Below are 20,311 nucleotides of genomic sequence, written 5' to 3' on the forward strand. Positions count from 1 at the left end.
AGTTTATTGTCTATTTCTACTACTAGTAATTTGGTGTGTTCTGTAGGATGGATGGTGGTGGTGTCTTTTGCTGTGATGTTAAAGTGAGAGCTGTCTAGGGTAAGTTTGGTGGGTTGGAAGATTAGTAATTTTGTTTTGTTTGGGTTGAGTATTAGTTGGGCATTGGATAACCAAGTTTCAATAGAAGAAAATGCTTCCTTTGTGACTTTTTGCAATTCTGGTAGGGAGTGGGCTGTGCAGATGATGGTTGAGTCATCTGCGTATTGTATGAGTGTGCCATGTGTTGTGGCTGAGGCTAGATTATTGGTGAAAATAGAGAAGAGTAGGGGTTCCAGGATGGACCATTGGGGAACTCCTATGGAGACTGGTAGTTCGGGGGATAGGTTGTCCTGCCAAACAACTGCTTGTTGGCGGTCAGATAGGTAACTCTGAAACCAGTTGATGACTGGTTGAGAGAAGAATAGGTTATTGAAAAGAGAGATGAGTTGTTTGTGTGGCACCATGTTGAAAGCTTTAGAGAGGTCTAGGAAGGTAGCTGAGGAGTTATAACCTGATTTTTATTTTGTAGGATAGTGTTAGAGAAAGAGAGAAAGGCGGTGGTGGTGCTATGATTAGGTCGGAAACCGTGTTGTGTGTTGGAGAGGCGGTTTGTTAGCAAGGAGGTGATCTGAGACTTGAGAATGAATGCATCTCTCTAGTATTTTGGAGAGTGGCAAGAGAATAGCTATGGGGCAGTAATTGGTTAGATCTGTGGAGGGGCCTCCTTTGTGTAGGCGAATTATGTGTAAGACTTTCCATAGTGTAGGAACATAACTTTCTGACAGAGATCTGTTAGTCAAGAGTGATATGGGGTAGGCTAGAGCGTCAGCTGCAAGTTGAATGTATTCACCTGGGAGGTTGTCTGCTGCTAATCTGGTGGTTTTAAGTTTAGTTTGTAGTTATTTTATTTTGGAGGTAAGAACAGGAGAGAAAGAGAAGCTAGTTGGGAGACGGTTAGTTCTAGTTGATGGTGTGGGTTTATGGGGGGGTTGTGTTGTCTAGCTAGTGATAGTATGGTTTGTGTGAAGTGATTGTTGAAAGAGATAGCAATATTTTCAGAGGAGTGAGTTAAGTTAGAAGTGGGTGTATTTACTTTACCTGGATGGACGATGGAGTTTATTGAGGACCAGAATTGTTTGGGGTTATGTTGGGAGGAGGTAAGAGAGGACTGGTAGTATTGGATTTTGTCTTGTTTTATAAGCTTTTTGGTTCTATTGCATAGTTCTAGGAATTTTTGCCTAGTAGAGGGGGGTTTTGTTTTGCGCTAGTTGTCCCATGCTTTATCCCTGTTTTTCATTTCAGACTTTGTGTTTTTTTGTAGCCATGGGGATTGTTGGGCTCTAGTTCGGGAACGTCTTATGGGGGCATGGTAATTAAGGATGCTTAGGAATGCTTAATTAAAATAGTCAACTGCGTCATCTAGTTTGAGGTATTTTAGATGTTGCCAGTTACAGCCTTTTAGGGATGAGCTGAATGAGAGAGGGTTGAAGTTAGTTTTTTTGCGTATTTGACGGTAGATGATGGGTTTTGCTTTATAAAGGTGTTTTCTTAGTAAGAAGGTTGGGGAGTGATCACTGAGGCTGTCAGATAAGTAGCCTGCTATATATGACTGGGGGCTCTTATTGACTAGTATCCAATCTAGGGTAGTGTGTTTGTTGGAGTTATTTATCCTAGTAGGTGACTGGACTAGTTGGGTGAAGCCATGAAGATTTACATGATGGGTTGGGTGGTTGCTAGAGCAGGATTGCCAGTCAGTGTTGAAGTCTCCTAGAATTAAAGTTTTTTGGGGTAGGTGGTGGGGTAGTCCAGCTGAGGAGGTTTTCAAGTGGAGGGATGTTGTGGCCAGGTGGGAAGTAGCAACCTATTATGTTTAGGGTTTTATTTTGGTTTATTTTATGGTTGGTATATATTATTTCTTCCTTACCTATTTGGAGAGCTGCTAACTTTATGATCTGGATGTCTAGATGCTGCTTAAATATTATAGCTATACCACCTCCTTTTTTGTTTAGTCGGTCTACTCTTAGTATATTGTAACCAATAGGGAGGATTTCCTCATTAGTAATGTGTGGTTTTAACCATGTTTCTATAAGGATCACGACATCAGAAGAGTATAAGTCTATGGTGGCATGGAATTCATGCACGTTGTTACATATACTTCTAATATTTAGGCTTATCAGAAGGAGATCAGTTGGCTTTCTATTGGCTCTGATTTGGGAGATGTGGTTTGTAGTCTGATTATGAGGTGAGGGTTTGGAGATAGAGGGACCAGGATTAGGATGGTTGTCTCCACTGAGTGCTAGGTTGGAAATGGATGAGATTATTAGTTTTATCAATTTCTTTATATGCTTGCTTATAAGGGAAGTTTTTTGATTGTGTTCTGTGGGCAATAGGTATGGTGGTAGGGTTATGTTAGGTTGTGGGGTTGTTTTTAGTTTAGTTATTGTGGTCTGTAGTCTATATAGAGGGTGTATTGGGAAGGTTGTTGATCTGATGAGAGAGTAGTAGAGTAGAGGTGGGATATGAGTGGTGGTGTGTGTGGTGGTACAGTGGTAGTGGTTGAATGGTGAAGGTTTGGTAAGATGTAATGTATGCAAGGAGTGTGCATGCAGTGAGTATAGGTATGGTGTGCTTGTACATATTAGCTGAGTAGGAGGGATAGTAGTGAGAAGTTGTAGGAGGAAGTATAAATGTGGTGATGTTATAGGTTGAAGGGTGGGAGGGGTTACTGTTTGTAATAAAGGTAGGACCACTGGGGATGGGTGGTAATTGGGAGAAGGGAGGGGTGTGTAGCGGGCAACAGATGAAGGAAGACTATCAGTAGGTTTTTATTGGTTATAATGAAAAGGGCTGGCCCTGATTAGGCTGCAATTGTTCTTGTGGGGAGGGGGAGGATCAGAATAGACCAGAAAAGTGTTGGATAGCAATATTATGATGAAAAGGGCTGGCCCTGATTTCACAGATATGCAAGTCTACAGAAACAATAAGAAAAGGCAGTAGGTACTCTGACTTGCTTGTTTTACATACCTGTCTTATTGAAATAAAATAAGCCAATTTTACAAAGGAGTTATGTGGAATTAGGAAGACAAGAATTTATAAGAGAAAAGGTTTAGCAGAAGTAGAGAAACAGCAGAGCATACAAATAGTACAGCATATAAAGACAGATTGCAGTTAGAAGTACAGAATGGGGGCGGGCAGCTAATGTAATGAAACAACAAGAAAATCAGTAGGTACTTTGGACTTACTTGTTATATTTATTTATTTATTTCAGTTTGATTACCGGGGAGGTCCACTGGTCGTTGGTAGCCCGTTTTCAGTGGAGGCCCGGGGAGAACAGTTCCAAAACAAGGATTTATTACAGTTCAAAAATTTTGATTACAAGATAATATCAATGTACATGCAAAGTTTTAGGAACTGTGAAATACAAAAATAATTTCAACGAACATGCAAAGTCATAGGCACTCAGAATTACAAATAATAAGGTAGTTACATAGGGAATATTAATGAGCATGCAAAGTCATAGGCACTCTGAAATTACAAAAATAATTACAAAGAATATTCATAGTCATAGGCAGTCTGAATTACAAATATCAGGTAGTTTCAATTTTGTTTAGGGAGAAAGGCAACCCATGATGAGTATGTTTTACTATGTAGGTCACTAAGTGTAATACATTTAGAAGGGAATAGGAAGAAGAACAGGAGGAGGTTAGTCAGGGGCAAATGGAGTAGACAGTTTAGGATTTTTAGGCTGAAGAGTGCAGTCGCAGATTCTGTTATGATAGAGGTAGGAATGAAGCTGAGTTTTGAAGTTATTTAGGTTGGAACATGTCCTAAGTGACAAGGGCAGGGCATTCCATTTTTTAGCAAGTGTAAAGGATAAGAGAAGCTGACCAGCAGGGTGCTGGGGTTTTTGAACTGTGATCAGGTTGTGTTAAGAAGATCTAAGTGGTCTGGGGGGGTATAAGGGTGCAGAATATTAGAAAGGGCAGGGCATTTAGAGGGGTGTAGAAGTAGTTTGAAGGCTGTGTTGAGTTGGATGAGGTTGAGATGATTGGGAAGTTCAAGCCAGTTTAGGGAGTGAAGGGAGGAGCAGTGATGAGAAGAGGATTTGACGTTAGTGGCAAATCTAGCGACTTTGTTGTAGCATAGCTCTAGTTTGGTGGTAAGAGAGGATGAAAGATTAGTGAGCAGGGGTGCACCGTATAGGAGGGTAGGAAGGAGGAAGGTAGAGGCAAGGGTTGCTCTGGAGTGAGGGGAGAGGAAGTGGTTGTTTCTATAAAGTAGACCTAGTTTTATGTGTGTTTTTTTGATGTTCAGTTGGATATGGGAATTAAATTTTAATTGATCGTCGATTCTGACACCAAGAAGTTTGGAGGAGGGTACGATTTCAATAGGGGAGTTATTGAGGCTGGAGATTTGGAATTACGTTTTGTCAAGAGAGGAGGATATAGAGGGAGAGAAAAGGAGAATCTTAGTTTTATTGACATTTAGGGAGAGGTGATTTTGTAGCATCCATTTTTCAGTGGTTGAGAAGGCACTTTGGGTTAGGGCTTGCAGGTCTGTTAGGTTTGGGGCGGAGCAGATTAATGTTGAATCGTCTGCATATTGTACAATAGTTGTGTTGGGGATGGCCTTATGGAAGTCATTTATGAAGATATTGAATAGTAGAGGGCCGAGTATAGAACCTTGAGGTACTCCAGTAGGGGTAGGATGAAAAGTAGAGGTTGCTTGGCCCCATTTTACCGCTTGGGATCTGTTAGAAAGGTAGCTGGAAAACCAGGAAAGGGATTCTGAGCCAAGGATGAGGTTTGATAGGTGACTTAGGAGGTGAGTGTGAGAGATGGTATCGAAAGCTTTTGATAGATCTAGAAGGACAGTAGATACTATGTTACCGGAATCATGAGCAGAGTTGACTGAGTGCAAAAAGGAGAAAAGGGCAGTGTTAGTACTGTGTCCTGGGCGGAAGCTGTGTTGGGTAGGAGAGAAAAGTTGGTGTTGGGTGAGGAATGGCAGAAGTTGTAAGTGGATACATTTTTCTAGGATTTTGGATATAGGGGATAGAATGGCAATAGGGTGGAAATTTGTGACTGTACAGTTTTTGCCACCTTTGTGGAGAGGTAGGATGAAAGCAGTATGCCATAGTTTGGGTACGTAGGATTCAAGTAAAGACCTATTGATTAGGATGCTGATGGAAAGAGCAATAAAGTCAGAAGCAATTTTTAGGAAGGCAGATGGGATGTTATCGGGGGCATTGGAGCAGGGCTTTAGTTTATGAAGGAGTTTCTTTATTTGGTCAGTAGATACTGGTTTTAGTTTGAAAGAGGGTGGGTAAGAACAGTTTGAGGAAGATAGAATAGTGGCGGGAGATAGCTGATTGTTAGGGAATGTTTTAGTCAGTTCAGCGGAAGAGGTGAAGAAGGAATTAAATAGTGAGGCTATTTCAAGGTCGATTTTGCTGGTGTCTGGACAAGGATTGTTTTTAGTGCCAGGTCTGATGAGTGAATTGATGGAATTCCAGAATTGTTTGGGGTTTCTAGCATGGCTTTCTTGGAGTTGGATGTAGTAAGATCTTTTATCTTTAATGATTTGTTTCTTGGTGAGGTTTCTTAATTGCTTGTACTTAAGGAGTGTTTCGGGTTGTTTGAGTTTATGGTAGGTTTTCCAGGTTTTATCTCTTAGGAGCATTAGCTTTTTTGTATTTTTGGTGAGCCAAGGGGAGGTTTCTGCCTTAAGTCTAATAGTTCTAGGAGGGGCTAGAGAGTTAAGGACTGTTAAAAACGTTGAATTGAAATAGTGGACAGCTTCATCTAGTGGTAGTAGTCTTAAAGGGTTCCAGTTAATAAGTTTAAGTGAGTCAGAGAAGGAGGTAGGGTTAAAGTTAGAGAGGTTTCGAGTGTGAATGTAGTGGTGGGAGTGGGGGGGGGGAGTAGCTCGTATGGCATAAGCAGAGAAGTGGTCTCCTAGAGGGTCTGGAGAGGTGTCAGATTTTATTATTTTTGTTTGGATGAGATACGAGAATCCAATCAAGTATGGAGCCAGGAGGATTAGCTTTGTTTGGTCTGGTAGTAGAGTTAATGAGTTGGGAGAAATTAAATAGGTTGATGGTTATTGAGGGACTTGGGTTTGAGATTTTACTCCAATTGATGTTTACATCACCTAAAATGAAGGTTTCTAGATTAATATTAGAGGAAGTCCAGGATAGGATGTCTTCTAGAGTATTAGTATTGTTGCCTGGAGGAATATAGAGACAGATGATGCAGATAATTTTATGGTTGCTCAATTTTAGTAGGCCAATTACTAGTTCAGTGTTATTGAACGATGGGATAGGGTTTGGGTAGGGAGTAATGGACAAGAGGTCAGAGTAGATTGGAGCAACACCACCTCCTCTTTTATTAGGTCGGTCGCATCGTAGAGAATGGAATCCTGGGGGTAGGAACTCAGAGTCATTCATGTGAGGTTTTAACCAGGTTTCAGTGATAGCTGCTATATCAGGGGAGTTATGGTTGAGCCAGGCATGGAAGAGGGATAGTTTATTGTTTAAGCTTTGTGCATTAATGGTAAGGAATTTGAGTTGTTTGTTAGAGGATTGTTTGTAGTTGTTAGGGGGGTTTGTGGGATGAAAGGTAGGACCTGGGTTGGAGTGAATGTCTCCAGCTAAGTGAATGATTGTGGGAAGGGGAAGGTTCTTTTTAGTTTTATTTGTAGATGGAGGTGGCTGGTAAAAATGTGGTTTACATTTAAGGTTTGCATCTGATGTAAGAAAAAGTTTAATTTTCATGAAGAGTAATGGGAAGGAAAGAATTAATGAAGTGGATATGTTGTGGTAGTGAGAGACAGGGTGGTGTTGGGGAATAAGAGGAGGAGGGAGTAAGTGGATATGAGTATAGGAAGTGATGTGGTATAGGGAGGTTAGAAGGAGAAGGAAGGAAGACAGTTGAATGGTTTTGAGAGGAAGGGATAGCATGATGGTAGTGGTAGGAAAGTAAGTTGAGGTGAAGGTGAGTTTGTAAAATATTAGGGGGAGTGGTTACAGAGAAGATTGTAGGGGGAGTGGTTACAAAGAGGAAGGGGAGGGTTTAGGAGAGATTGGATTGGTTGGAAGAGAGGGGAGGGAGAGATAGGGGGGAGATAAATTTAGATGTACTGGGGGCGGGTGAGATTTGGGGGCAGGGTAGGAGAGCAGAGTGAGCCCGTATGGTGAACAGAGTGGGCAGAGCCAGGAAGGCTGGATGAGAGCAGGAAACCTATCAGTGGACTGTTGAAGTGCTGAACGGTAAGTACTGGGGACAGGGGATTTAGCAGAATGGAGTGAGCTACAATGTTTTAAAGTCAAGTATTGATAGAAAAGTAAAGGGAAGGTAGATCTTGTATAAAGAATTACAGAGATGAGAAACAACAAAATCTAAGAAATTGAGGATAATGGGGGGGTGCCACCTAGTGGATAAATGCGGTAGTGCACCAGTAGCTCCACTGAGGCAGATCCCTAACAGGGCTAAGTTGAGGGAAAAAGGGAACTAGAGAAGAAAGAAGAAAAATAAATAAGTAGGCTGCTGGATTTCCTGGTAGGGGAGCTTACTGAACACCTAGTCAGCCTTTGGGTATCTATATTAATACAGAGGTTTAGCAGCCATAGTACATACTTTCTCAACACCTTCTAGGAAGGGCTTAGTTCTATTCCCATACAAGGGTTGAAGCCGTGGAGTTTGCTATATTATATTTTGGGTGTAGGTATTCAAGCCAGGCGTAGACGCAGAGGGTATTGTAGAGTGGAAAAAGCTGGAGAAGAGGAGATAAGTAGAGAGAGAAAATTGCACTTAGTAAGTAGTATAGTAGCACATGGGCATACAGTAACATACACTTTTAGGCAAGATTTAAAACTCACAACTGTTTCAAGCAACAAATTATGCAGCAATTGACATAAACAATTAAAAAGCAAAGCTGTCTAAGAACACATGCAGGGGTTGGCATAATGAGCGGAATTGGCCAACACACTGTACTCTTAATGGAAACTTAAAGTACAGTTTTGTTGGTAGTTAGCGTTACGCCATTTGACCAACTCACACGCTGGAGTGGTGTGGTTAACAATTCAGATAGGCGCACACCAAAAAGTAAAATACTAGTGCAACACTTATGTGGAGTGTTAGTGTTAAGCGTAGGACGCTAACCACCACAAATTCTGCTCAGAGAGACACGTACAATTTAAATGACCAAACACTGCTTAATCAACGCACGTATTAGAGTGGCATTCTTATAATTTGAGCAGTGATCACAAAAAGAAAGAAAAACATGCAGTACTAAAATAGAGTTGTCGATTGATGCTAACTAGCACAGTTGAGCTATATTGAACACTGCATAACCAACACACGTGTTAGAGTGGCGTTCTGATAATTTGAAAAGCGTTCACAAAAAAAAGAAAGAAAAATATGTAATACAAACAATGGAGTTGTTGAATTACTCTAACTAGCACAAATGAGCTATATTGAACACCGCTTGACCAATGCACGTGTTACAGTGGCGTTCAGTTTGAGCAGCATTCACAAAAAAGAAAGAAAACATGTAATGCAAAAAATAGAGTTGTTGAATACTCTGACTAGCACAACTGAGCTATATTGAACACCGCTTGAGCAACGCACATGTAACAGTGGCGTTCAGTTTGAGCAGCGTTCACAAAAAGAAAAACAAGCAATACAAAAAGATAGAATTGTCGATTGACGCTAACTAGCACAATTGAGCTATATTGAACACATTCTAGTACAGGACGGTTAATACACAATTCAGCCGTAATGCATACATTCAGTAAATGGACATAGCTGAATAACACGAAGCGAGTAACCCTTTTCAAGTTTATAACAATAACGGCATACAAAAGCAGACAGGGCTATACTTTTATAACACTTTACTTTGCATACCTTTCTTTTGAAATAAAATAAACACTTGTAACCAGGAGTATGTGGGATTTAGAAAGACCACAAATTATAGGAGAAAGGGTTTAGTAATACTAGAAAAACAGCAGGGCTTTCAAATAGATGAAACAGCTTGCAAAGGGAGACTTCTGTTAGGAAGTACATTATGGGGAGGGGCAAACTAACATCTGTGATGGAGTGCTTTACTTAAAAATAGAAATTAAACAAGGGCTAGCAATCAATTTTGTCTGGAGGATAAAACATACTTTTTGTATATTTTGAAAATAACACTCATTCCAAGGTTGCCTGGTTCTGTTAAAGAGCACTGCAGGCCAATAGATCAAACTTGGCTTGGTGAGGATCCAGGGAAAGTAAAATTAAAAAGAGAAGCTGGGAAGAAAAATAATCAATATTAATTCAAAGTACAGCAACTGTTAAGAAAAAATGCAAAAAAAAAAACCAAAGCTGATAAAAGAGGAGTGGAAAGAAAAGAAAAACTAGGTAATCTATACACAGATAAATGCCTCATGTTTGTGATAAAGTGAAAATTAAGACAAGTTGTGAGTTATCACATTCAACAGATTAATGCAGTTGCAAATATATAGGAATACTGACACCGTTAAGTGGTATAACACATTCTAAACCAATAGGTGAGAACATGTACACACTAATAACTAAGCATTTCTAAAAAAATCCAATAAAGTGAACAGCAAAGAAATAATATTCTAGCAATAAATGCTCTACAGAAGTAAAGCTCTAACAAGTCCATACTCTACAGTATCTGAGCCTACTAATGCAATGGCTAAGTAAACAGTTTTCAAGCACACACAGTTACTGAAAATATTGTCTCCCATAAAAAAAAAAAAAAAAAAAAAAAAAAACATGTCTAGCTTCATTACACTTTACAATGGTGTAAATCAACATCAATACATTTTACAAATGAAAAGAAACAAATATGAAAAATAAACTTAGGTATAAGCAATCCAAAGAGATAAGCAGCTACACCAAGAGGATTTTAAAAATGACTCTGGTAGCTTAAGAAAGCTATGTTAGGTTGTAAATACACACTATACAGGTATAGATTGATAGATATGGATGCGTATCACTATATATACTTTGCAGGGGGTGATCACATGTGGTGCGATACTTGGGAATTTCACTAAATAAATAAATACATACATACATACACACACACACACACACACACACACATATATATATATATATATATATATATATATATATATATATATATATATATATATATATATATATATATATATATGTGTGTGTGTGTGTGTGTATATGGATCGAGGACTATTGAACGAAATTCAATAGTCCAAATCTACAATCACCGAACACACTTTAACAAAAGCGCTTTCACTGAAAAAGCGCATTCGTTAAAATGTGCAAATCAAACACTACCCACAGGAATGAGTCTAGCAACAGAGATGAAAAAAAAAAAAAAACATTGCTGACAAAGTTATCATGTGTTTTCTTTAGATGTGATACAAGAATTTTTACAGTATGACAGAAACACCATTCAACTAAGAAATAACAGCATACTCTGAAAAACGTGTATATTCCCCAAAAAAGTCAGCACAAAAAAATACATACTATTTCTTCAGCTTTGACCTCAATTATATCATCTAATTCCACCACCATTAGTACAATAAAACTAACAGTTCTCTCTCCAATTTCCTACTTTTTTCAGATCAGTGGTATGAAAGAGCAGGAATCATTTTAAAAAAGTAAATTGCTAAACTAGCGGGTTGAAACAATAATGAAAGTGAAATGTATTGTGCTGGTATCTTCACATACATGGAGGAATGCATGCACATTATATTGCCAGTGAATGAAGACTGGAAAGTAAATGAGTTATAACATATAGTGAAACTATTTTAAAAATGTAAGAAATGCCTTTTTTAAAACTATAAAAGCATTATATTTAACTATTACACCATAAAATACCAACCTGATCATAGGGTAGGATTCACGAAGCCTCCGTGTAAGAGTTATAACTCTTACACGGAGGCTGCAGTTAAACGGAGTGATGTCAGCATGCTCTGCATATTCATGAGAGCATGCTGAATCACACCTAAGGCTAACACGGTCCGTGTATGACAGTAGGGGGCGTGTCCATAGGCCGAGCCCTGCAAGCGGACATGCCCCCAGAACAGTAAAAGTGCCCAAACACATGCCCCCACAGACTACGAACATAAAATGTACAAATGAACATCTTATAATTTTTTTTTAAATTGTAAAGATGTTTGCCCGTGAGTGCGCTCGTTTGCGCGGGCGTGCCCGTAGCGCAGCCACAGTTAGCAGTCAGTGGGAAAGCATATAAGAACTAAATATGCAAAGTAAGCCAAGAAGAAATAGCGTAGCGGTAGAGACGTTGGCTGAAGAGCAGGCATCCATGGTTCGAGCCCCCACAACATCAATTTTTTTTTTTAGTAAAATAAGCACGAAACAAGTCCCTGACAAATATGTACACATATAAAATCACAATTTATGTAAAATGTAATGAAATAGTCCATTTAGTTTGAAGAAATGTGAAGTAACAAAACAATAGAAAATGCCAGATGTGCCTATAGCTGAGCTACAGTTTAACAAGGTGAGTGCATCTGCCCGTAGCTGAGCAGTGGTTTAACAAGTGCAAAATGAGTGCCCGTAGCTGAGCAGTGGTTTCACACGCTGAAACTGTGTGACCCTAGCTGAGCTGAGTGTAAAATGCGTGCTGACAGCCAAATGAGGCGTGAACCAGCGTAACCCATTTGCGCGGAGCTGCGCACCGTGCAAACAAGCTAACCGACGGGCAACGTTGAGCAAGCTGTAACAAAACTGCCTTTACACAGACACACCCCCTAGCCTGTCTAGACAGTCATAAAATATAAAAAGCAGTGGCCAGGTTCGAACCCAGGATACCATGCACCATAGTCAATGGTACTGAACCACTAAGCCCCGACAGCTGTACTCAAGAATGCAGTAATAGCAAATATATAGGAATGAATAGAAAGTGGAGCATGACAAAGCAGGTTTTGTGAAGTGGATACAATTCCAAAATGGCCAATCACAGATAAGTGCGGAAAAAACGGCATATATAAGCCCCATAGGCGGGAATACACAGCATAAACTATTGTAGAACTGACTTGCAGCCAGAATGTCAGATGTAGGTGAGGGTAGATGCTTTCGAGCACAGAGGTGGGGCGTTGAGGAGTCCAGATACATGGTCTGGCTCCTAGTCCACAATCATGATGCCCAACTCATGCAGGGCCAGGTCCTGTGGGGAGCATATAGGGCTGAGGCGTGGGACCGGTTGGCTCATGATCTCATTAGTACCACAGGGATTCCAAGGACTGGTGAGCAGGTCCGTCACCGCCATGCGGACCTGAAGAGATGCAAGCAGGACCAATTGAACCTTTGTATCCAGGAGGCCCGGCAAATGCCCAATGCCCCACTACTGAGTAAGTTACATTTAATTATGTATGTAAGAAATTAAATTAGCTGATATTATGGAGATGTGTATTCCAATATTACTTCATTCATATTACAGCTGCAGGTGTCCGTTCTGCGAACCGGAGAGCCTATGGTGATTGGCTGGTGTGGTTGCGCCACCAGGCAGGTCAGTAATCCACTCCCAGTAACTGTAAAGAAATATCAAAGTATGACAGTTAGAAAAAGAGTGCAGTGTAGTCACTAAGTAATAAAATGTGCAGGTAACAGTGTAAACGTGTTTGCAAGTATTGCTTGATTAGAAAAGTGTGTTGCAGTCTGTAATCCAAACAGAAAAATGAAAATGTCTGAAATAAAGTCTGAAATAAAGATGCCCCACCTGTAATATAATAGTACACAACCTGCAGCAGGCTGAAAAGTACAGCTGCAGAAGATGAGCAAATCACATGTGTGAAATATATCCCTGTTGAAATACTGAAACATGACAGAAGTGAGACTGCTGGAAAGGATTGTAATAACTACAGGTAAAACATATCAATAAAGCCTAGAAGTAAGTACCATCCTGAATAGTAAAATGAAAACAAGTGAGAGAGTGTGAGAAAGAGTTATGAATCCATCAATAAAGTAGTAAGAACCCCTGAATAAAGTATACTGCAGTCAGTACAGAATGAAATGAATGTGACAAGTAGAACCAAACTGTGAAATGTGTCCAAAGTGTTGCTGCAGCTGGAATGTGTATCCCAAAATCTGGATATGTTGCTCTCAGTCTGCAATATGCAGATAGTATGATTGTCTGAAATATCAAACATCCACAGTTGTCTATAGCTATATAAAGCAAATGTAGCAGGATGATGTTGCTGAACAAAGCCAGATATGAACATGTATGAATAAAAATAAAATGTATATTGATGTAGCAGTAACAGTCCTATCACCAAATTGAAGTAGTTATCATATAGGAAACTGTAGTTAGAACAGTAGTGTGTATATATCTGTAGCTATTAGAAATGTACAGCATATGTATTGGTATTCGAAGGTGTTAATAATATTTTCTTCACCCCACCCTATAACCACATATAATCCATTCCACGTGAAATTGGTATGTGTAATCACAATTAACACCCCTGGACATTTGTCCTGTTGGGTCATAAATATTTGCATGTCCGTTGATGCATCTGCCCTGTTCATACATCCAAACCTGATGGCCTGTTGCCATCAATCAACCCTGCATGTTGTTGGACTGTGTATTGCTGTTCAAATTATGCATGTGTTATGCTCGCTGTTCAATGGTGTGAATATCTGGGTGTTTGGTTAATGGGAATACTAATGCATGCTGTTACAACTAATTGCGAATGGTATTGTATGTTACTAAAAACAGCAAATATACTCCACCGGAGAAGCAGCATTCCAAAGATAAACTTCAAATGCGGAAAAAATCACAAAAGGAACGCTGAAGCTTGCAAATACAAAATAAAGCTGCTATCAGTAAAAAGCACACCAAATTCACCAAAATAATCCACCGACTCAAAGGAAAATTTTATTATTACATTGATTTGCCAACTTTGAATCTGATGAAGCCCTCATTGGGTGAAAGCGCTTACTGAATAAAGGACGTTCCTGATCCGTTTTCCTTTGAGTCGGTGGATTATTTTGGTGAATTTGGTGTGCTTTTTACTGATAGCAGCTTTATTTTGTATTTGCAAGCTTCAGCGTTCCTTTTGTATGTTACTAACCCAAACTGTCATGACATAATGCAAAACATAGGACGACAGGGAAGGCGGGTTCCAGCGGACCCACCTCTCCCACCTCAGCTGGCGAGTGCACCTGGCACTAGTGCCCAGTCTGGACCCTCCTCCGGTGGCCCTGTGCCACCTGCAGGTGGAAGCACTGCAGGGGATGGGGCCCATCCCCCCTCTGCAAGTGTGGTCAGAGGAGAACCACCACTCACCCTCCGTAGCATCCGGACTGTGGTGCGTAGGGAGATCCAGGACTCTGTTCTTGGGCCCCTATGCCAGCTTGAGGCACAGGTGGCACAACTTATGGGCATACCTGTTGCCCGGCCTACACAGCCCCCAGCACAGCCCTGTCCTGGGCAGTGAAGGAACAGTGGCAACTGCCCATGGGTGAGGATATCAGTTCCACTGTTGCCATCTGTGGGCTCATGGGCTCTGGATATCCAAACCTCCATCCCCGTCAATTGTGTAACCCCCCCCCACACGTGTCATACACTGCCCCTGTATGCGTCTTGTTTGTCTTGTCTGTTGACCTACCCAACCTACCTCCCCAGCTATACTGACTTCCTTCACCTGACATACCACTCTCACCTGAAAAAAAAAAAAAAGGGCACTCTGTACCCACAAAAAAATTACGCCCCATACATAGCTGCCCATTCCGCACATATGTCTGCCAGACATGGAAACTATCAATTACAATTGGCTGTACAACAAGTATTATTGTTGTCCTTACACCTCTCTCAGGAGTGCAAGGTATCAAATGTCACACCAAATTACAAACATATGCACAGCTGTTGCTGATGAAGAAATGGGCAGCTATGGGCCTTACCTACATTCCTCCTGAAAAACCCAAGCTTGTTTCCCTACTGTCTTACCCTCTTTGTGACCCCTTTTTCACCACTTTCCTGTCTCCCCATTTTCATTTCTTTCAAAGAAAATAGCGCGGGTGTGCACAAGAGTAAGCACGTTTAAGCGGTTGTAAGCGGGTGTGCTGGGAGCTAAACGCCAGTGCGCATGCGTGAGCTCCATGCAAACCAGCGCTAACCTGCTTAAAAGTGCCTTAGTCACTCTGATTGACAGGTCCTGTAGTCAGTTCAAAAGCAAAATAAAATCCCACTGCCAGTCCAGAACCCAGGACATTGGAAGCAGTAGTCTGCATGACTTACCACTAAACCATAACTGTTATACAACAACATTGTGCTAAAATAAATATATCATGTAATAGTAGGAATGAATGTAAAGGGAATATAGGATGTGTAGTACACAAAGCATGTCATGTAGAATTACTGTCAAAACTAGTGGATTTCCATAACAGTAGTGTGTGAACAGAAACAGCCGTGCTAGTTGGTAGCTAGTAGGTAATAATGTCACTGTAGCACCTTGCAAGCCACACACATACTCACAGCAGGATAATCACTGCCCATACCCCATAACCTCTTACAGGAACACATCTGGACCAAGTAATAAAATATGTGGAGCAAAGGGCCAAAACCAGGGACACATTACAAATAATGTTACAACAAACTCAGACAGTTCAGAGAGTAACAGGTTCTGCATTTTGTGGGATGTTTGGAAGGGTATGAAGTCTGAAACTTGAATGTGTGTCACTATATTCTGACTTGAGCCCAGAGTGATTTGCCAGAAAAAGCTGTGCATGAGATATTGACCACAATGTGAGGCAGAAATGTGGACAACCTGCAAATATTTGTACACATGAAAGTTCTGACACCACCATATTTGAATAGTTAAGAGCCTAGACATAGCAGCAGTGAATGAGTTACAGGGATGCCCCACAGACTCCATGTGAAATGTACAAACAGTAGGCAGAAAGGTGTTACAACACATGCAATATTAACTATGGAGTCCTGAAAGTATGCACCACTTGCATGGCAGAAAAAGTGTAGTAATACATATGCTCATCCACAGTCACACCTGCAGCATACCAGACAATTTAATGGGTGTACCCCACTGATATGTACCATTCCATGAGGCAGATAACAGATGCACCTGAGAGTCTCTGGGGCCTGCTCAGCAGCATACTCAAATACCCTAATAGATGTCAAGGCCCACACCATGGCCAGACCACACTGCATGCTGTAACACCCTAGCAGATATAGCAAGCATTCCAAGGTGTGAATGTACATGGAAAATAGGAAAGCCACATCAGCACACTACAGTCAGGACACCTAGCAGGCATACAAGTAGTGACTGTAAAGGGCAAATATGGAAGCCATAGCAACAAAGTGCAAGAAAAAGTGCAAGGAAAGCACACACACACACACACACATTAACAGTAGTAGTATTCGTAGGTGTCAGTGTACATACACAGTTAGTACAGGAAACTGGAGAAATGAATGGAGGAATGTTAATCTACAACACAGCTGGAAATATGAGAGAGATACCAACCTTTACACTCACAGAACATTGTCCACAGCAGACCAGCATGGTCCCTGCCCTTAAAATCTGAAAGGGCTATGCCTATCTCACATACCTTTTTATAGCACTGTTCTGAAATCACAGTGAAAACTGCAATCAGTACACAACTGGCTGCATGCAATTAGCAAATGCTGGCTAACAATTGGTGCAGAGGCCATCACATGGACATATGCAGATACCTACAAAAGTATGCTGTACTCCCAGTCCACACATGCAATACTTTCATTGCACCCTGAGGAGGAAGTGAGAGACAGACAGAGAGAGAGAGAGAGACAGAGACAGAGACAGAGACAGAGAAAAACAAAATTAAACAGACACAAACAAAACTGATCAGCAACAGCCACCTGAAAGCTGACAACTGGCAAGTGGAGCAGCAGGACACACAACCAGATGGCAACACAAGCAGCTGTGACAAACACAGGCAATGTAAAGTAATACTATAAAGGTCTACATACTGTGAACCCTCCATATGTGTCATTGGTCTGTATCCATATGTATATGAAGATGTGCAAAGGGCAGGGGACATACTGCAACTATCAGTGAAGGCTGTACATACATTTGTATGTGAGAGCATCTATGTGCACATATCAATGTAGGTTGACTGTAGGTTGTAGTGCAATGTACAAAGTAGGTTTCACAGTTATCTATGTTTAGCAGTATGTTAGTGTGTGTATACAGTATGGCAGACAGACATGTTGATATACCTGTTTATCATATGTATGTATATATATATATATATATATATATATATATATATATATATATATATATATATATATATATATATTTAATATGAATATATGTATACATACATAGAGAGAGATGTAGGAATACATAGACAGATGTAGATAGATAGAATATGTACAAACATATATATGTAATACACACATACAGATATAGATATATGTAGATACATATACATAGACAGACTGATCTGACTATCTACAGGTATGACTGTATATGACGACCCCAACACCCCTGTCCCACCCCTCTGTCACTCTCACCCCTCTGTGTCCCCTCTCCATATCTATAGCAATATATGTACATCAATATATATATGTGTATATGTATACAGACATATATGTATATATATATATATATATATATATATATATATATATATATATATATATATATATATATATATATATATATATATATATATATATATATATATATATATATATATATATATATATATATATATATATATAGATATATAGATATATAGATATATATATATATATATATATATATATATATATATATATATAGAAAGAGAGAGAGAGATGTATATATATTCTGAGTGAGGCACATGTGTACAGATGTATTGCAACAGGTGCCTGGTGACAAAGGCATGGAGTGAACACCAGTGTCAAAACTGGAATACCATACCCCATTTCAAATCACCTACACCAGTAACCACCAGATATGTGATTGGCTGCCCAACACTGCATGTCTCAGGGGTGAACAGGGTCATAAAAGTGTACAATAGTCCCCCCAATGATATTCACAGTGGCACACTATTCCTGGAATACCTGCACATGGTATGTGTCAGCAGACATGGTGTGTCAGCTATGGACATGTAGGTCAGTGTACCCCTCCACACCACATAATGGATGCCATGGTATGTACCTCACATGACAGTTACAGATATGGAGAAGGACACAGTAACATGTACAAAACTGTGACAATGCACTCAAACACATTACCAATACACGGTGACTGACAACATCACAGAGTACACACATACTACCCACATAGAGGTTACCACTCCTGGATTTACATACGTAAGTCACACAGATGTCCAACAACCATAGTAACACCTCACACCATCCACAACCTAAATGACTGCTGTGTGTCGTCCATGCCACTGCAGTAGAGAGCACATGTGGAGGTAAAGGTTCCTACCCACAGATAAGACATACCCTGCAATAAACCACACAGTGTTAAGAAGCAAGACTCCCCATGAGTACATGTCACACATACCCCTGCTGAATGTTAGTCAGATAGGTAATATGCCATATGAGTCACCCTGTGTAACTGTGTGACAGCAGCAGGTACCATCACACCACATGTGTCACAATGGTCAGTGTAGCAGAACAGTATGCTGCTGTAGTCCCAGGGGCAATAGCATATTGTATAGTATTGTATTGTAATGTATTGTATTGTGTTGTATTGTATTGGTATGTTGAAGTGCCTCCTTTGTGGAGTGGAGCCACTGCTGCTGTGCGCCAGTGTACAGGTTCATATCCTGTAGTCTGGCTAGTGTTACATAGCACTTCTATATGTGTGTTTAGCTCCTGTCAGAGTTCATGTAGCATGCAACCGGGGATACCATCAGGTCCCAGTCGTGTGGTGTATTCTGCTTTCCTGAGGGCGGCTCTCACCTGGACATCTGTGATGGCAGGGAGGTTACAGTCAGCTGGGATAACTATATCTTATTTTGGGAGAGAGGGAGGGGTGACACCTGCACTGAACCTGTCTGCCACAATGTTGTCAATATCTGTGGTTTCAGTGAATTATTTGTTGTTGTGTACTAACTATGAGCATAGAGGAGGGATTCTGACCAGGTTGCTAACATAACTGAAGAAGGCCTTCTGGTTATCTGTAGTGTCCCTCTTGATTTCCCTCTCAAAGTTGCCCATGGATGTTTGTATGAGGGAAAATAGATCCTTACTAGTGCTGCTCAGACATGCCTTCCCTTTATGGAATTATGCTCTGTCTTGCAGTAGCTGCCATCTTTTGTAATACAATCTGTCTATGGCTGGGTTCCACCAGACAGGATGCTGTCCCTTTGAGGAGAGTGTCTTGGTCATATATGGGATTGCATGATCCATGCATTCTCGGACATGTCCGTAGAAAGCATTTGTGTAGGGGTCAGCATTGTGGGTTGTGTCTTCCACTGGCCCAGTGGGCTGAAAGGATACCATGTCACTGTTACAAAGTGTAAAGTTTGCATCTGCAATGTTATTCACTATAGTCGTTTGTGCTGGTGGTGGAGGTGGGATATGTATATCCAGGGCAATTAGTTTGTGGTCAGCTCACAGTAGTTGATGATGTAGGCCATACATTACCTAGATACAAACCCCCAGAGTGAGGAGGTACTCTGGACTTGAATCAGTGTTCTGACTGCTGGGGTTTGGTAGTATGTCGTATGGAGTGTGCCAGGTACTGTTGCACAGTTGCTGGCTGAGCACTGATACCTGGCCATTTATATGTGTATCCACCAATAGACAGACAGATGCTATATATGTGAGATATGTTGTATCATAACAGTCGAGTAGCATGTGTAGTATGTGTGCCAAATTCTGCTGACATATATTGCTGATATCAGGTTATTTTCTTTTTCAGGAACATGGCTCACCCGCGAAATCCAGCTTACTCCGCAGCTGAGGATGAGGAGATACACCAGAGCCTGGTGCAGGATTATGCAATACTCTTTTCCCGCACCAGCCAGAATCAGCAGGAGAGGGCTGCACTGTGGCAAGACCTGGTCCATCGGGTAAATGACATAGGCATGCATAATAGGACATATGAGCAGGTACGACATCACTGCAGTGATTTAATCAGAAATGCCCATCAGTGTGCGTCAGATATCCACAGGCAACAGGTCGCCACAGGTGATGGGGTGGCTACACATACCCCACTCACCAGACTGGAGGGACTACTCATGAGTGTAGTGGCTCCAGTCCGCCAGCAACAACAACAGCAGCAGACATGCATTATGATGGAGACTGGAGCCATGCA

This window comes from Protopterus annectens, chromosome 3.part0 (assembly GCF_019279795.1).
Source record: "Protopterus annectens isolate FY-2018-M chromosome 3.part0, PAN1.0, whole genome shotgun sequence".
In the NCBI taxonomy this organism is placed as follows: Eukaryota; Metazoa; Chordata; order Ceratodontiformes; family Protopteridae; genus Protopterus; species Protopterus annectens.